The sequence below is a fragment of the Rattus rattus genome, chromosome 6 (assembly GCF_011064425.1).
Source record: "Rattus rattus isolate New Zealand chromosome 6, Rrattus_CSIRO_v1, whole genome shotgun sequence".
NCBI lineage: Eukaryota > Metazoa > Chordata > Mammalia > Rodentia > Muridae > Rattus > Rattus rattus.
The window spans coordinates 152,069,455-152,089,418 of NC_046159.1; the positions used below are offsets into that span (position 1 = coordinate 152,069,455).

The window sequence follows — 19,964 nt, forward strand, 5'->3', positions numbered from 1 at the left end:
AGCTGATTCGACTTGAGGAGTAAGTTCCCCACGTGGTAAGGAGGGAGATTCTCTGTAGGGTTAGGAGGTAAGTTCTCTGTGTTTTTTTTTCTTTTTGGCCTTTGTGCATCTGGAATAGTCACTTACATGAGGAACTGGTATCTCAGAAGGCAGGGGGCAGGTAGAAAGTCAGAGGCCCAAATGGTCCCAGATCCTGCAGAGCTGTGTGTGCCGTCTCTGTCTGTATGAACCCTCTGAGCAGAAGTTTTCAACAAATCAATCTAATCCATAACCACTGTTAGAACCTTAACACACACACACACACACACACACACACACACACACACACACACACACACACGAAAAGAACAGACTCCATCACCTAATGTCAGTCCCAAAGCAATGTTCCCACTTCAATGCACTGAATTCCTTAAGGAAATTTTCATAAACTCAGAAAACATTGTGATGGCAGGCACAGGGTTAAAGCCTGTGGCTAATTCACTTTTGATCTTGACTGAAGCCCTTACTCATTTCTGCACCTTTTGTTCTATCCTATTATGTGACCAAAGAGCAGATTATACACTCAAATAAACGGGTACTATCTCTGAAAGTTATGTTAAGTTACATTATTCCTATTTAAAAAGGAAGAGTTATAATTATTCTTTGTCAACATCATGGGAGGTGTTGAAAACACTTACTTGTTGGTCAACTAACACATGTGAGGATGCCAGGTGTTGTCCCAGAGAACCAGAGGGATTCCCTGTAGATCGGGGTCTTCACCTCTGCCGGCCTTCCTTAGGCGTTGTTCCTTTGAGTTGTATCAAGCCCGCAACAGTGTTTAGCAGAAGTGGCTACTTTTAATTCTGAGACAGGCGTTGCACCAAAGGCAGATGTCCCTTACATTTTGATTTCTACGTTCCATAAAGAGATTTTTCCCCCCAATGTGCCCATCTTAAACATTTAACTATTTCCTCTTCTATTTGAACATTTGAAATATTTACTAAAATGCTATTTTGTTGTGTATTTCTGGATACATCAATTTAAATATATAGAAAAACTATCTGAAAGCAACAGACCAGGATGTATATTCTTTACTGGTTAGTTTTTGTCAAAGTGATATGGACTAGAGTCTTTGGAAAGAGAGACTGCCTCCATCAGAACTTGCCTGGTGGGCATGGCTGTGGCATTTTCTTTATTGATAGAGGAGGGTGCAGTCTGCTGTGAGCTGTGCCATTTCTAGGCAGATGCTCCTAGACTGTGTGAGAAATAGAAGGACTAAGCCAGTGACTAATGTTCCTCTGAAGTCTCCGGTCTCCGCTTCAGTTTCTGCCTGTGTGTTCCCCTTGGCTTCCCTGGATGCTAGGCTGTTACCTGTAAGCTAAATGAACACTTTTCTATCCAAGTAGCTATTGGTCAGGGTGTTTATCCCAGTAACAGAAAGAGATTATGCACTGTGTTAACTTGGACTGTATACCTTAGCACACCTGACACCATGATAGAGGAACAAGGCACCATTCTGACCTAAGAGCCTAGCACATAGACCCCTACACCTGCCAAAAAGGAGAAGCAAGACCTAATCCATCATAGACCATAGTTCTGGGGAAGTCCCTAAATGAACCAACTTTTCTTTTTGGCGTCTGCAGCTCTGCTTATTGCTAACTGTTCTTGCTAATTAGTGTGTGTCAACAGGATATGGGTCTTTTTGTGCATAAGACGTCAAGAACAGTAAGTTACGTGATTTGGGCAACTTTCTTGTGCAGCTTGCTGGCCAGAAAATGAAGACTTTCCATTGGCTCTAAGAGTCGATACATTCTCTGAAGGAGTTGCCTCTCACAATCAAATGCTGTCAGCTTCCTTTCTCATTTGTGTTATTATTAATTTTCCCTCCTCTTCCATGGAAAATCTATCTCTTAGGCAGTCTAAGTCAAAATAAGGTTTATCGTTAGTCTTCCAAATAATTTAAACTTAATGAAAAAAGAATATCGTTTTCAACTAAACATTTATATGTCGAAGGTTTGCTTTCCTTTTCGAGCTGTGCGGACACCCTCCATCTTCAATACCAGTAATGCTAGAATCACGGTTTTAGCTGATAGACTCTTCGTCTTTACTTAAGGAGTGTCGATGACAGAGAAACCCGGGGACGCCTTTTCCTCCTTCAGTCATTCGTCGACATGTTGTCTGCTCATTCTTGTCTGCTGTGCTAGAGTTAGAAATAACCAAAGCCAAGTTTCAAGGCCTTCCCCCGGTAGCAGGTTCATCTCGCTCCTTGGCAGGCACAGACAGTACTTTATATGATGACTCCATAATTACCCAGTTTTGGTAAACACACATTATTTAGCCAGTGCAGAAAAATGGCTCCTTCAGCACCAGTACATTGCAGTTCATCAAGTAAATAGTCATTTAGCCATTTTCATGAAAAATGTGTGTTATTTTGTTGATAGCTTGTCAATCCACTGCATTCAGCTAATTCCCTCTACTCCTTTACGAGCATTCTACAGCGCTTTTGAAAAACCATTTCTGTACTGTATGGAGGCTGTTCAATGCTCTATTTCCATGTAAAACTCGGTTGATGTGATTGTTTTTATAGATATTTCTATTATGAACAGCCCCTCAGCACTGGAGCTAGCAGGAAACAGCACACGGACTATTAGACTGAATAGCTTTGATGGAAAACAAGACGCTTGATTGTCCTTTCAAAATAGAATGAAATGATTTTATGCTTAGGTTCTGGCAATAGTTTTGTTTGATCATTTAAACGTGAAGTAAGTTACTGACAAAATTATAAGACGCATTGAAAACAATGCTCTTAGTCTAGTCTGTCCTCACGGTCTGCACTCAGGTGTGCACTCGGTACTGATGGAATTGTCTCACAAAGGTGCTCTTTGGATTAAAGCTGAGACGGTGTTTTACACATCTTTTAGAAGGACTGATCTCCTTCAGGACAGTATTACAATTGAGGGCTTCCCCAGAAGCAGGTGCCCAGAGGTTGACTTCTAACTCAAAGATGGAGTTCCATGGAATTCCATAGAATCTTCTCCCATGAAGAGTGCATGCCAGTTTGTTTTTCTAGTGATGCGTGAAGCAGGGATCTCTAACAAAGCAGTGCTTTAGGGTGGAGATGGCGTCACCACCCTCTGCCACACTGTGCTACTGGGCCTTGATGGAAAATGTCACATTGTTTTTGTTTCTTACCCTGGTGACACCGTGTGTATGAATGAGTGTATAATCTAAGTATATTTAGCGAGTCTCAGTAGGACACAAAGAAGTGGGAAATTAAACTCCTCCTGCTTCTTATTTATGAATTAACAGTGGCTTGTGGATCTTTTCGGCTGTTAATAGAGTTTGTCTAAAATGCCTTATTATATCCTGTGTTGCTAATCCATGTGTAGTTTACTCAGAGCAGAAGCCTGGGCTGGAGAACCACTTCTGCCTGTGGCTTTTCCATTATCCTTTGAGGAGGGGCCGGTGATGATTATCCCCAAACTCTCTTTCTCCAGTGTCTTCTGCTAGCTTCCAAGGAGCATTCAAATGGCGGTGAAATTTCCATCTTCTATTATCCACTTTTTGACAATCAGAGATGTCAGCCCAAATTCTCTTGTTTGGTGACACATGAGGAGGCTGGTTCCCTACAGCATTTCAGCTGAGTTGCTCAGCTCAGACAACCTTCTCTGCTTATTTTCACAGTTTTCTGTCCCTGTCTAATATTGAACTCTCTCTCTCTCTCTCTGTCCTCTCTCTCTCTCTCTCTCTCTCTCTCTCTCTCTGTCCCTCTGTCCCCACCTCTCTCTCTCCCCCACCCCTCTCTCCCTCTCCCTCCCACTTTCTTCCTCCTTCCCTCTCTTTCTATCTTTCTATCTATCTTTCTATCTATCTATCTATCTTTCTTTCTTTCTTTTTTATCAGTTTAAAACATTTCACTGTTTATTGGGAAATATTTAAATTCTTTTCCAAAGTGATGGTGTTAGACAGTGTAAGCTCTTACCTAATTCTTTGGTTCATTTCTTCCCCTTATTTCGAGAGAACATGTTTAACAGAGTTAACATTTTAATGTGTTAAGCATCCATTTGTATCTTTGCCCTTTAATAATATTTTGAGATTTACCCTTTTTATTTGTATTTTTGTGAGTTTCCCCTTTTTTACTTTTTCTCCATTGTAAAAGTTCTTCACACAGCCTATATTGGCCTTATATCTGTTATGTGTATTTCATGTTTGTAATGTTCTAAAATATATAGTAATTGTTGGATTCTTGATTTGAGACTCACGTGTTATGTAAAGGAAAATTTCTACTGGACCAGTTGAGCAGCAAGGTAGATGTTACTGAAAGATACTGTGCTGAAACAGAGATTGAACTCAACTTGAAAAATATTTTTTCAAAGCAGAGCACAGGAAGGACCTGGAAAAGCCAAGCAGGGCATTACAGAGCAGGGAGTGTTAAGTCTGAGGTTGAAGAGTGAAGGACAACAGTGTTCACTAATTGGTGCTTACTAAAATTAGCTTCCCACCCTCATGCTGTGTCCTGAGGCCACCAGGGCACTACCTTCTGATGATAGCATTTCAAAGAAATAGTGCTCAGGTCTCTAAGAAAGGCATTTCTAGATGTAGAACATTTTCATCTCTAAAGAGCTCAAAAGACATAGACTTGCTTGTTTTCTCAAGTAAGTGTGTTAATAAAGGGGCTATTTAGAAGGGGCTGGAGAAATGGATCAGCAGATAAGAGGAATAGATTTCAATTCCCATCACCCACAGTGCACTTCCTGGCTATTCCTCTCATGTCTTCAGGGCACCAGGCGTGTACTTGCCACACAGGTACACTTACAGGTCAAACACCAATACACATAAAATGACAAGAGAAAAAATTAACAGGGAGGTTTAGCGATCTACAGTTAGGAATCAAAAAAGGACAGAGAGGCATGCTAGGTTGTTTTGGTTCCTTGGGAAGCGATGTCATTCTCAGGACCATAGAAGCAAGTCAAAGAGAAAGGCCGGGGGAGAGCTGAGAAGCTGGCCTGTGCAGAGCCCTGGGTTTTGGGTTGACGTCAGGTGCTAACTGTGCTGCTGAAGTGAAAGGAACAGGAAAAGGGTGGGGCATATGTCACATAGGTAAGGAGGCAAACTTTGTCTCCCTAAACCTGCCACCAGGTCAAGTGGTAAGTAAATGACAGCCCAAATATATACTGTCTTGGTGTGTTTGGGTCCTTACTTACAAGATATGAGGATTAACAGAGCACTGCTATGGAGAAGTCTGCTCGTCCCTACATGAGCAACACATCCTCACCTGTCAAATAGCCCTGTAGGGGAGATCCAGGCCTGAGTCCCAGTTCCAGCGTTGCCATTTATTAGTATATGATAGAGAAGCAATTCAATTTGCACTAAGGACCAGTGGCCTCCCCTGTAAAATGTGGACAGTAACTCCATTCAGTATTTTTGGCGCAACTCAGTAAGCTGCCGTATGCGAACTATCTGACACAAATCTTTCACCTAGAACAAGACCATTCCATGCTCCTTCTCCTTCCCATCTGATCAGCTTTGGTTAAAAAGCAGGAGGGGCAGATTCTCACTCCAAAGTCCTTGGAAACCCACTCTGTGTTATTGGGGCCATCCTGTCTTATTAGCTGTGATCGGTGAGGTGGCCTCGTCACTTCGACTGTCGTTTGCCTCAGCCCTCCTGAGTGTTTTTCCTTAGAGGTTCATTTAATCTTCACATGCAAGCGAGATGAGGATCGTAGGTTTTACTTCATCCTCAACACCAGCATTGATTTATACACAGTCCTGCTCACCAAAAGTCATGGAATGATTGTCCTGAGTCTATAACGTTCAAGTTGGTTGTTGTACGACCAGTTGAAACCTTTTGGTCTAACATGTAGAGAATGTATGTATGGCCTGTGTTTCCCAACTAAACAGAATCTAAAACCACAACTCAGGAAGGATTTCCACTTTTAATTCTCTCTATATATTTTTATATTACTTTAAAGCAATTTTCAGATCTACTATTTTGATCATGTTCTTCTCCTCCCCCACGTGCATTCAGATCCTCTCAATTTTATATATTTAATGAATACCCACTGAAGTTACTGAGAACTGTCAGCTCAAGACAGTGACAAAATGCATTCTATATACAGCCATACAAATATTAAGAATATTTGTAAGAAAAAATATTCAAAGTGTCAGAGCAAGCTCTATTTTCATAAATCATAGCAGGCAATTATTCAATTAGTAACTACTTTATATGTTAAGTATCCATATATTAATGTTTAACTGATGATAGAGCATATAGCTTGCTTTCTCTTCTCTCCTTTCTTCTTTCCTCCCCCTTCCTGCTTCTTCCCCCACCCCCTCCACTGTGCAGTGCAGTAGAAGTATAGAGTAAGGCCCTGCTCTTCTGTTCTGTGCTGCTCAGTGGTTCTCTGGTTTGACTAGTCATGTCCTGCCTAGGTAAATGAAATGTTTCTGCAGCTTTAACACCACATGGATGATGAAAGAGTAATGCCAATGTGTGAAACTCTTGCCTTCGAAGTTGTTTTTTAAAAGTGTAAAGTTTTACGATTGTGAGGGCTTAAAAATTGTGAACAGGAACTCCTTTTAACAGACTTTGGTGTTCATTGCTTCATTCTCCGGGGAAATGGATGTGTACATGGTTCTGCCTAGAGCTGGGTAAGAACAGCCGTTAGTCTCTCTTTGTCTTCCCTGTAGTAACGTTACAAATTATACAAAGGGTGAATCAAAATTTGGAAATTATGTACTTGTAGATAGAGTTATGAGATGAGTTATGAGAATTGTGAGAGAAGACATTTTCCTAGGAGTCTCGGGGTCCCCTTGGGTAGCCTACCCCCTGCCCCACGGCAGCATGCAGTTTCTTTGGGGGATACTAATCCTTAGGCCCCTGCTTGTTACCACTCACAGCACAGCTACTGATTCTGACACTCTCCTTCAGAAGATGTGAGTCTGAAGTCGAAGAGGAAAATAACATAAATCAAAGATTAACAATGTGTGGTTTTTAAAAAATAAAAGAGCCTTAAGAATTTTGAACCAAGAAAGAGACACATTAAATGTGTGAGACTACCCAACAGTTCCCAGATACCTTTCAATCTGTAAGCAGTAAGGAGGAAGTGATGCCAAGACTCAGTTTTATAAAGGGCAATGCTTTGTGTAGGCTTTGAATATTCTAGGCCTGGTTTCACCCTTTGTACCCAACTGGGCTTAAAGATGGCTGTTTGTTTGTTTGTTTGTTTGTTTGTTTGAACTCCGCATGCTCTTCCTATCTCCCCAGTCAGGTTATCTTCTGTAAATTCACAACACCCAACACTCAGACTGTATTTCTCAAATCTCATTGTCACCAAGCTCCTGTTAGACTCTGCTGATGAGAAAGCAAGTGCTGTCGTTGGAGGATTGAGAGATAAAGAGATGAAAACACCCAGTTTCTGAGCTATCATTGTCACCTCAGCCATAGCAATAGCACTGCCAGCCTTAGCCAGGGAGAAAATGGCCAGGGCAGCAGAGGTGTTAGGAATAGGTTCCTGGAATGAGACTCACCCAGCCAGGTATGGGGCAGAACCTTCTGCTCCTTCACCCTGGACAGCAGCTTCTCCTGCAGTTACTGACCACTGCAGGACTCCATCTTGTTCTCTAGCATCTTAAACACTTCCAACACCCAATAGCCAATCCTTCATGAGACCTTGTTTTATAAATGCCAAGGGTGGCTTGTTTTCTGATGAGTTGCTAATACAATATATTTACTCTGCAATTAAATATCATTCAACACCTGATAATCTGTTTTGTGTGAATTTACCTAAAACAACAGACTCAACAGAAAACAAAATTAAAGAGGCTGGCATGGAACTTATTGTAAGTCTTCTTCAGAGAAGTCGATATAATGAGAGAGAAATGGCAGGGACACTGGTCTAAGATCAAAATTTGCGGCACAATTAGCTACCATTGATCATCTAGAGTTCCTCTGTGGAAGATGTGGAAGGCAGGAAGAGAGCCTAAGTGTTGTTTTTATGCCTGGCTCTACTCCATCCTCTTCTTGGCTGTGTCAGACACCACCTGTGGACTGGAAAATCAGAGGAGGGCGAAGGACCACTTAGACACAGGTGCCAGTGAGGACACCAGGGAAGTAAGTGGCTAGACGCATTTCTCCTCTGTTTTCATTTGCTTTGCATTTGTTTCTGGATTAATAGTGAAATCTAGCCTTTGCACAAGGTGTATTCCTTTAGCATAATATTTCCAAGGACAATGTTGACCATAAAAAGTGTCATCTTAATTATTTGGCCAGATTAGAGAAAAAAATTTGCCAGTGACCTTTTACCAAAAACTGAAATTTTACATTGCTTTAACTATTAAAAAAAAGGCAAGATGGTTGGGCTATGTAGAGACATTTCTGATTTCGGTCTTTTAAACATGTGGCTTTGGGAGATCTGCAGGTGGCCAAGGATACTTCTGAAATGACGTGGGAGCATTGGGAAAGTTCATCATGTAAATGTGCTCTTACTGCAATCTTCATCCTTCTCCAGGGCAGGACATTTCAGCACTGGAAACAAGGAAGTGGCTTTCTGTATGTTTCGGACAACTGCATTCATGCTTCCACTAAAAGTCTCCAGGTAGCATGCAAAGAGCTCACACAGCTAACACGAGGCCATTGCAGCTCCACGGCCTCGTGCGCTTAGGTCCGCCCCTACTTTGTTGGCAGCGTCGCCCAGCCACCGTCAGTCATGGCTCCCACAGCTATCACGTGGCCATTGCCGCTCCACAGGTTTACCCCTACTTTGTCGGCAGCCGTGCTCAGCCACCGTCAGTCATGGCTCAGTCACCAGATTAACCCAAGGGAAACAAGCCTGTGTGTGTGTTTTGAAGTGTTTATTTATTTCACTGGACCAAGGCTTTCTGGATAAACATGATGGATGTTTGAACTAATTGTAATCCTGGCCTGTGGATTAAAGGGGATTTTAGCAGGAGTTGGAATCTGTTGCTGAGAATCAAGTAGAAGCGCGTTGCAGAAGTTCGCAAATGGCGTTTGCCCAGATTCAGCATCAGTGAGAGCTTAGGTTTTGATTTCATGTATTTCTTGGAACTGTATTTCTGATGCTTCCCTTTAAATCTCCCTGTCATTTTTGACCTCCATCCAAAGTCTTCCTCACTGCAAGAGCAACTCACAATTCTCCAAGTGTCCGTTTCCCCCTTAGCCCCACATCGCTGCTGCTGCCTCCCAACGTGCCCCCTCCAAAGATTTTATTCTTATTGTACCTGCTGAGTTCGACAGCAGTGTCTAAAGGGCAGAGCAAGGACACTGACCTTGACTTTACGGGTTCCTGTGTTAGTAAATCCGACTTAAAGGGAAGGGGGGCAGTCATTGTCCATCTGCCTCACGGAGTCAGTGTGACAGAGTGAGAAAGGATTGTAAGACCCAGAAGGGTCAAGGACACCAAACAGAAATCCACAGAATCAACTAATCTAGACCCACAGAAACTGAACTGACAACAGACAGCCTGTACACAGGGCTGACCTAATGCATTGTGGGTAAGTAGCTTGCCCTTCATGTGGGACCCCTAATGGTGGGAATGAGGAGTGTCTCTGACTCTTTTCCTGCTTTTGGGACCCTTTCCCTCTGACTGGTTTGCCTCATCCAGCCGATATCAGGGTTTGTGCCTAGTCTTGTTGTAACTTACTATGCCATGTTTGGTTGAGATCCCTGGGAGGCCTGCTCTTTCCTGAAGAGAAATGGAGGAAGAGGGGATAGGGGAGGGGCCTGAGAGGGGAGGAGGGGGAGATGCAGGAGCACTAGGTATTGAGAAGTACCATGGGATGGCGGAGAGTAGAGAAGCTTAGTGTAACCATACAGTGCGGTGGGATCTCCAGCAATGTTAGTTCCTCCAACGGGGAGGCAGTGGTAGTGACTCCTAGTCATCTCTAAAGGATACTCAAGAGAAAAGTCAGTGTGTGTAAATGCACTTTGTGTACCATAAAGTTCTATAAAATTTGAGTTATAAGAGCTTATTTCTGTTTAGGAGAACAATGGGATATTGATTCCGGGGGATTATTCATTTAGTTATCCATGCGCTAGACTTTGTTGCATAACAAATAGAGCATGTTCTATTATTTGGCACACTGTATATAGCTGCATATCCAATTTAATAATCACGCTTGGGTTGATTTCTCCACATCCAATCAAGAAATTAGATACATACGGACAAAGCTACGTCTGGGAATAGATAGAGAACTGAGATTGGCAGTGTTTGAGAATTTGCTTCAAAGTATTTGTTTAAGCATCCACTGTCGCGCGCCCAATGTCCCGCCAGCAAGAACGACGCGCGGCAACAGGATTCTTCTGTGAACAAGCCTTTACTGTGTTACAGCTCTTCTTAGTGTTACAGCTCTTCTTAGTGTTACAGCTCTTCTTAGTGTTACAGCTCTCTTGAACAGGGACCCCGAGCAGCAAAATCGCTCGGCTTATATAGACAACAGTATGCTAATTATCTCTCAGGGATTGGTGGGGCTTGGATCACACCACTACTTGTCCTCCAGTGAAAGGCGGAGAATGAATCACCTCATTAGCATATTAACGGTCAACTGACACCTGGTGCATAAACCGCACATGTGCAGTACCGCTGTTCACCACTAGAGGGAGCCCTAGCAATGGAACAAGCCTGCACATGCGCAGTAAGTCGTTTATATCCAGGCAAAGCTGGATGTCGGCGCCATCTTTGTTTCGCCGCGCCGCTCTCTACATCTCCCCCTTTTTTGTTTAATAAAATGACTGGTCTAGATCTGGGTGTCACGTCAATCTTGTCATTGCTCCTGTCTTAGGTCATTCTCATCCAAACTCGGCCTTACCCGTCATAGAGTTACCCTATCGCCACGGGCCCGTGTCTTAGGTTGGTCGAGTTCGAGGAAAGTTGTCCGTCCCTGGATACAATGACTCCACATGACTGTGACAAAAATGATCTAGGGCGAACTCTTGATCTTTCAAAGAGGCCAGCCATATGTTGGGAGAAGCACCCTTTTTAATGGTGGTCATAGCCTGGTAAACAACCACTTTGTGTCTGGCATGTTCTCTTTTTAATCGGCCAATAAGCCAGAGACCTACTCCGCATCCCAGGAGGACAATAGCTCCCGGGACAAACATGCCCGCCCACTCCTTTAAAAGGGAGAAAGCATTGGTAATCCATGAGGTAAAGTCTTCAACTGTGATGGGGTCCAGCCTAGTGCTGTTGAGGACAGCAATCTGCATCAGCAATTGTCTTGATAGTTGCTCTGCTTTCATGGACCAGTTTCCTTTCAGATAATTGAGATTTTTTTGCTCTGTTGAAAATTCTGAGAAAAGTTAGCTCATAAAGGAATAATGTATAAACCTCTAAGGGAGGAAACACAAGACAGCTGTGTCATATGATACAGTGCTTCAATTTGTTCTTGAACTAAACCTATCCTTTGATTGGCTAATAGAAGGCCAGATGACAAATGGGTATTAAATTCTTCTTGTATCTCTAGCGCCACTGCAGTTCTTTATACAATCTGATTGACAGTCTCAGCCGTCTGTATTTGATTGGTCATAGCAATTGCAGCTGTGGTAGCTGCGGCAGCAGACAGCACAATGGCTGAAATTATGGCTGCCGTAATTCCAAAATCTCTTTTGGCTCTCAGCAAATTAAGAATAGGAAAGCTATCTGGGTTTGCCTCCACTGGGATTGGCACAAGGAGGAATCTTAACCATCACTGCTTGGTGTCATTGGTGCCATCCCAGCATTCAGCTAAATAGCAGACTACATCAGAGCTATTACAATTTAAAGCACCATTGCTGACATTAGTGCTTATCAGAAAAAAGGTAATCTAGCACATACTGAAGTACTAGTGGCAGTATTATTTACCAAGAGGTTATTATATTGAATATTGATCAACCTGGTATCACCTTTTTCTGGTAGCTGAAACATTATACAGCACGAAGTTCTCTCCCATCAACCTAGCAAAGGGGGTCAGGGATGTATATGACCCTTGCTCATTGGACAGCACCCATTGAAACCAAGGCCAGAGATTATGCTTGCCAGTCTTATTCTCAAAACAGTAGAATTGCTATGAACTGACATGGGTACTGGCCAGGATCTGGCAATAGCCCACAGGGTGAGCGAATTAACCTGTATTACCATTCCCAGTAGTAATAGTAGGGTTCGTAGTCTCATCTTCAGGAAGAGCAGAAGGCAATTTTCGAGTCAAACGCTCAGGTACCCAAATTGGATTTTCTTGATTCTGCGGAAAAACACAAATCGCTCCCCTAGATCTCGAAATCACGGGATCTGGGCCACGCCATTCATCAGTTAAGACATCCTTCCACTTTACTTCTGCATTGTAGGTGTAGTAGTAGCATGGCAATCCACAGCAGAGTGGCCATGCATCCAGAATTAAGAAATTTAGAGTAAAAAGAGCTAAAGAAAGTTGTTCTTTTGGTGTTCGGCTGCTGGCAATTCCCCCTTTTTGTTTTTGTATAAGCTCTTTTAAGGTACGATGTACTCTTTTCACAATTCCTTGACCTTGGGAATTGTATGGTAAGCCTGTAGTATGACCGACCTGTATTGTCTGGCAAAATGCCTGAAAGGACTTTGTAGTGTAGGCAGGCCCGTTGTCTGACTTGAGACTATCAGGCTTCCCCTAGGCTGCCCATGTCTCTAAGCAATGGCTAATGGCATTACGAGCCTTTTCACCAGTCATCAGAGTAGCGTGTATAATACCAGAACAGGTATCAACAGAAACATGAGCATATTTTAAATTTCCAAATTGAGATATGTGTGTGACATCCATCTGTCAAAGTTTTAACGGGATCAGACCACTAGGGTTTATCCCCACATGAGGAGGGTGGTGAAATTGAACACAATTTTGGCAACGTAACACCACATCACGAGCTACAGCTCTAGAGATTTTAAATTTTTGTTGAAGAGTAAAGGCAGGTACATGAAACTTTTGATGAAATTCTCTAGCGAGATCAACCAGAGCAGTATGGAAAACAAACTCTCTACGAGTACTAGCATCCACCAGGGCATTATTACTGGTCGTGGGACCAGGCAAATTAGTATGGGCTCGAATATGTTGTATAAAAAATTTATTTTTTCTGACCCAAATCAAATTTTGTAATTCTAAAAGAATTTGACATACAGTACTAGTCGACCGAATTGGCCATGCAATTTCAAGTGAGCGCACCACATTAACTACATAAGCAGAGTCAGAAATTAAATTAAAAGAATCATGAAATCTTTTGAAAACTTCCAATACAATTTTACATTCTGTAATTTGGGGGGTGCCTGAACTGTATTGAATTAATACTGGTTCTTGAGAATCAACCATATAGGCACCTACACCTGTTTTGGAGCCATCTGTATAAATATCTAACGCTCCAGACAAAGGCTCTGAGGCAGTGATCTTCGGAAAGATCACTGAATGTTCAGTAAAAAAAAAATTAGGATAATGATTGTCAAACTCTCCATCAAAACTACAGCGTAATATGGCCCAATCATCTATCAAGGCACACAATGTTTCTATTTGAGCTGTTGTATATGGTATAATAATTTTCTTGGGTAAAATACCAAAATGCTGAATACAAGATTTAACGCCTAACACAGCAAGCTGTGCAGAAGGATAATATTCAAGGGTCTTATTTGGAGAAATATGGGGATAAATCCAAAGAAGTGGACCTTGTTGTTATAGCACTCCTGTAGGCTGACGAAAGGTTCTTAGTATACACAAAAGGAGATCTTCCTTTTCCTTGTACCTTCTTAGCATTGTCTTTTCTAATCTTTCTTCTACTTTCCTCAAGGATAATCGTGCTTCCTTGGTTAAAACACGGGGTGAAGTAAGCTGAGAATCCCCTTTCAGGATCTCATAAAGTGGTTGTAAATCTACATTGGGCATTTTAATATAGGGTTGAATCCAATTTATGCTTCCTAGTAATTTTTGAAAATCATTTAATGTTTTTAAATGATCTTTTCGTAATTCAATTTTTTTTTTTTGAGGGGAAATACTATGAGGAGTGATTTTAGTTCCTAAATATTCTCCCATTTGGCCCATTTGAACCTTTTCAGGTGCTATGGACAATTGATTGTTTTTAAGCATCTTAACCACTTTCGCATAAGCCGCTTCTAGGGTGCCACAATCTTCATATCTCTCCTTCTCACACTGAGCAGCCTCTTCCTCGAGATCAGCCTCATCATCCCAAAATCCAGTCTCCAAAACACCGAGTCTATCCTTCATTTACAAGGTTTGACTGCCAATTCCTACATATGAACACATGATGGTGCGGTCTCCAATACCTCAACAAAGAGACATTGCCTTAAAATCTTATAGAAGCCTGGTTTCTAGGATAAGATTTCCATAAAAATATCATCCCAATTTAGACCTGTTTCCCTAGATTGGCTCATGCCACATGTTGTCTAGAATGACTCCATCCAAATTTACCAGTTTTATGTCAACTTTCTGTTACCAATGTTACATTTTTTTAAACCATATCCAATAACTTAAAAGCCAATAGTCCATAACCAAGGCATGTAGAGAATATTTATATATTTAAAACCAATCAGAAACAAAAATGAAGTGGCTACACATACCTTTAATATTTAAATCAATCACCATTTTTACCTTTTCTAGCTGTAGTTTTAAGAGAAACACCTTGTCACCTGTTGAGTCCAATAATCTCAGTCAAAGATTTTTCTAAGAGAGACAGCGATCAGTTCCATTACCTTAGAAGCTGGTGTCTTTAGGATCGGCTAGTGTAAACATTTAGCCAGCCCCCTGGGGAGCTTGCCCAGCCGACTTAGGCTTCTAGCTACAGATGCAGGCTCTAAAAGCCAATTGAAACATTTTATTTATTTGTTCCTTTCTTGAAAGGAGTTAAAGCTACATCAATGGGTGAATCAACCAGCATTTAAAATTTTAACCTTTTCTTTTAAACATGAAACACAAAACATTCAAGCAAGGAGAAGCAAAACCCAGACATAAATTGACATACATGGACAGCTTGGTGCACCAAGGACAGACAATAGACACAGAGGAAAAGAACTAGATGGTGTTCCACCAAAGTGACCCAGACATCCTGCCTAAAGAACCCAGAACCAGAGATAAGCATTTCTCCAATAGGAGCCAGCAAGGAGGCAAGACGTCTCCCACCTCCTTCTGTTCCCAGGAGAGCTCCAAAAAGTTTAAGCTCATTTCCTTCTTTTGCCAAAGCATCTGTGGAGAGTTCGGGAGGACTGTTTTCTCAACCCCATTCTTTCTCTTGTCCAGGGTGTAAACTGTCTCTAGTCAGGGTCCAAAGACTAAAAGTATCTATGAGAATCGACTTTGCTTCTCTAGATTTTAACATAACTCTAAAAGAACACATACACAAAAACATTTTACCATTATTACCTTGTCCCCTTTTGACCACTACCATTACCCCAAATCTTTATCTTTGCACATGCTTTCAATTTCTGTGATCCTTCTGAACTCTGCTTACTGCGGCCTTTAAAATCTGTATCCACCATCTGAGTTCCCATTCAAGGGGTCAATACGAGTCTGGTGGTGGAACTGAGGTCGAGTCCTGCGCTTACTTTTGTTGCTCTGCGGGAGGCCCGGGACCCGATGGTTCTACCTTTACTTTCACTTTCTCTAAGCTGTCAGTGATGCTTTCTAGATTGTTTGACATTTCTAAGGTCAAGGCTTTTAAAGAAGAATATATCTTATTTGTTTCCTGGTTCTGATTATCCTCTTTTTTTGTCTCTGCCTTCTTTCTGTTCCTTTTATCTCTTTTTCTTTTTTTTTTTTTTCTTTCGAGACCTTTTCTCCCTCTGACATACTTTTTTGTTGCTCTGCAAGGACCCTCTGACCTGTCCTAACGGCTTCCTCACATCATTTATCCTCTAAGCAGGCATGGACCATTCGCCATAGAGGTTTTGGTCCAGGCTTAAGCTTGCCCTCTGTGGCTTCTCTATCCCACACAAAGGAAAAAAAACAAAATTACCAGCCTTACCCAGAAAGGATCCATAACTTTAGGTTTCTTCACAGTGGCTCTCCACCTAGGCCCATATCTTTCTTCCTCATACATGGCTGCCTCTTCCTCTAATTCCTCCTCCTCGGACTCTGACAACTCTTGCTCAGAGTCACTGCCAGCCAGTTCTAAGGCTTCTAATTTTTTTAATGGATACAAAATATCCTCTCCGGATGACTTGTACTTCGTCCTCCGGGGTACGCCTATTTTTTCCTCCAGCGGCGTTTCTTCCGCCTTTTGTATCTCTTTCACTTTTGTTTTAGTAACCTTTTTCTTTTTGCGCGCTCCTAGCTCCGTTTCTGACATGCTCTCTTAAATCCAAAAAGGGGCATGCCTCTCGGAAGCCTAATTTCTCACTCTGCTCCGTTTCTGACATGCTCTCTTCCAAAAAGGGGCATGCCTCTCGAAGCTTACCTTTTAATTTACCTTCTCGCAGTTCTGAATCCTCTTCAGCACACTGAAGGGTCCCCTCGGCACCGGCGATGTTGGTTCCCGGGGTTTCGGCACCACTTGTCGCGCGCCCAATGTCCCGCCAGCAAGAACGACGCGCGGCAACAGGATTCTTCTGCGAACAAGCCTTTACTGTGTTACAGCTCTTCTTAGTGTTACAGCTCTTCTTAGTGTTACAGCTCTTCTTAGTGTTACAGCTCTCTTGAACAGGGACCCCGAGCAGCAAAATCGCTCGGCTTATATAGACAACAGTATGCTAATTATCTCTCAGGGATTGGTGGGGCTTGGATCACACCACTACTTGTCCTCCAGTGAAAGGCGGAGAATGAATCACCTCATTAGCATATTAACGGTCAACTGACACCTGGTGCATAAACCGCACATGTGCAGTACCGCTGTTCACCACTAGAGGGAGCCCTAGCAATGGAACAAGCCTGCACATGCGCAGTAAGTCGTTTATATCCAGGCAAAGCTGGATCATGACATTAGTAGTCTCTCTCTCTCTCTCTCTCTCTCTCTCTCTCTCTCTCTCTCTCTCTCTCTCTCTGTTTCTCTCTGTCTCTCTCTTTGTCTCTCTTTGTCTCTCTGTGTCTCTGTGTCTGTCTGTCTGTCTCTCTCTCTCTCTTACTCACTCTCTCTCTCACATGTGTATGTGTGGTACTGTGCATAAATGTGTACATACATGCATGTAGAGGCCAGAGGTTGACATATGTCATCATCCTCCATCCATCACTTTCCATCTCGCTCATTGATGCAGGAGCTGTCAGTTAAACCTAGAACCCACCCACATGGTGGTCTCACTAGCTGCCTTGCTCTAGGCATCTCTTCTCACTTCCTTCAAGACTGGAATTGCAGGTGACCAGCCACACTCATCCAGCATTTTATGTGGATCCTGCGGACCTGAACTCTTGTCTTCACATTTCTATGGCAACTATGTTAGCCAGGAAACTTCCCCCAAGCCCAGGGATAGGTTCTTTCCCAACTCTCACCCAGGAAAACATGTACCTGTCAGTCTTCAGTGTATGTTAGGCATTCAAAGCAGAAAATTTATTCCCAGTATTAGATGTTTGCTATGACTTGCCTCCCTTCATCCTACCTCAGCTGGCTGTTAGCCTCTGAAACTAGTGAGTGGACACTGTTATATGGGATCCAGTTCTGAGATCGTGGCTACTTGTCTCATAGGCAATTAGGCATGGGCATTTATTTCAATGGTAGCCACAATGCTAGCTGCTGGGGACCTCGGAACACTGCTCTCCATTTTCCACCCTCATGCCTATGGAGTAAGCATGGCAGCCACCACCAACTGCTGGGAGCTTCAGCTCTGGATGCTGGCCGGTTCTCAGAAACAGAGGTAGAGAATAACTGACACATCATTTGCACCCCAGTGAAGAGTGGCAAGGATGTAAAGATCTGTTCCTGGGCTGGGACCTCTACAGACATGTTTCATCATGAAGCAGTTTCCATGGAGAATGACAAATTTCCCAAATAGCGAGGACTTGTGAAACTATTCCTACCTTTAACCATTGAGGTGCTTCCTGGGGAACGGAGCTTTGATTCTCTCTGTTTGAGTGTCAGTCATTCCACAGGAGTCTCCACCTTAACTGGTTCCACATCAAACCTTTGCCCTGCAGATACGTGGACCATTTGATCCAACCCGTCACTGAGGTAAATAATGTTGACTTCAGAGCTCCCTGGTTTGTTTTGAAATAACAGCTACAAATTACTGCCAAGGCTGTCTGGAGTCAGCACAGATTGTCATGAACGAGCATAAACACAGACTTCTGTCCTCTTCCCAGCTCACTGGAAGTTCTTTTATGCATGGCGGAAGAGGACTGGACTGTCTTCGTTCTCTGTCATATTTTGTGTAAAAGGCCTTTAAAAACATCAACACAGTTTAGGATGTGGCTTTGAAGTACTGGCCAGGGACTCATTGCTGGCCTACGTCCCAGTAGATATTAATTGAGAGATGCGTCTAACTAGACTTTATGATTTTTTCTCTTAATAAAAGCTTCTTTCTGAAAGGAAAGCCTATTATGCCATTCTTAATTTTATTTAGCAGATTCAGCTAACATGCTGCAAATCTAATCCAGGACACAAAGGTAGCTAACTAAAATGTGCGCGTACACACTCACACACACACTCACACCACATACCCACACACTCACACACACACACACACACACACACACACACACACACTCACACACACACACACACACACACACCCACACACACACACACACACACACACACACACACACACACACACTCACACACACACACACTCACACACACACACACACACACACATACTCACACACACACACACACACACACACACACACACACTCACACCACTCACACACTCACACACTCACACACACACACACACACACACACACACACACACCCTGTTTACTCCACTAAAATTTAGTTTCCAGGGATATTTGGGACTCATGAAAGCTTCTCTTTACAAGTTATATTTGGCAGTAGTTGAACTCAGTTTCCCCAAACAAGCAACAAAGTCTGTTGCTGATTTCCAGAAGTCCATGGGGATGGGGACACACTCGTACGAAAGAAACTAGGATCAAAGTAGCACTTGGAATGGCATTTGGCAAAGGCCTTATTTCTCAACTTTCAGAGCACAAGTGAAGCAAAAATACTAATTGTGAGATGAATTGTGTATTAATACCTACACCTAATCCGGCATTCTTTTTGAGCACAATTAAAGCACAATTTCAGAAAAGGGAGAGGAGGTAGATGGTGGCATTTGAAGCGCCACACTCGGAGAACACCAAAATGCCAGGCAGGTGCTTTGTGAAGCTATGCCGTGTGCTTGGAACACACACTGCCTGGTGCTTCATCCTGAAGGAAAGAACACTTAGCTATATGAGGTTGCACGATGAATCAGGTGGGAGATGGGGCAGAATTGGGGTGCTGTCCTCTGAGCTCTTTTTTTTCTCTTCATTCATTTGTACCTAGCCCCATATTTTCCAAGGGGAAAAAGAAATCCTCTAAATAGCCTTACCCGAGAATTGGCTTTTCTTGATAATTCCGTTCTTCTTTCTTGTGGAATAATTCTGAGTTTGAGGAAATGAGCTATTTCACAAGAAGAGGTTAATCTCTGTTCATCCTCTTATTCTCAGTAGCCACTCATTCTTCGGGATCCCATGTCCCATGGGGTCCCACTCACATTCTGAGGGTAACAGGATTTAAGGTATTTGTAAGATCTCAATTCAAACAGAACTTGACTGAGAGAAAGATTGTGTCTACTGACCCACGCCTGGGCCAGGATCAGCAGCAGCAGCACTCAGTCTGCAAACACTAACAGCTCTATAAGCACAAACACAACTCCTGGACTCTGCTAACCACCACACTTTTCCGTGCTGTACAGTGCAGTAACTGGGAGATAAAGAGCATAGGAAAGTAAACCAGGCTATGGCTCGGGAGAGTCAGGTAGAAACCGGAATCCAGACACACAGCCCTCAGTCTGTGTTCCCAAACATTGCTGAAGTCTGTCCCAGCCACATGCAGCCAT

At 42.8% G+C, this 19,964-nt stretch overlaps 1 protein-coding gene and 1 long non-coding RNA gene across 4 annotated transcripts in view; both read left to right on the forward strand.

Moving 5' to 3' along the window:
- Window positions 1-19,964, forward strand: part of Lhfpl3 (LHFPL tetraspan subfamily member 3) — a 525,961-nt gene that overhangs the window by 107,735 nt on the left and 398,262 nt on the right. The window lies entirely within an intron of this gene.
- LOC116904188 lies at window positions 1,292-16,466 on the forward strand. The gene is made up of 3 exons (XR_004388334.1): window positions 1,292-1,311; window positions 14,699-14,701; window positions 16,268-16,466. It is a non-coding gene; the product is annotated as an uncharacterized LOC116904188 (long non-coding RNA).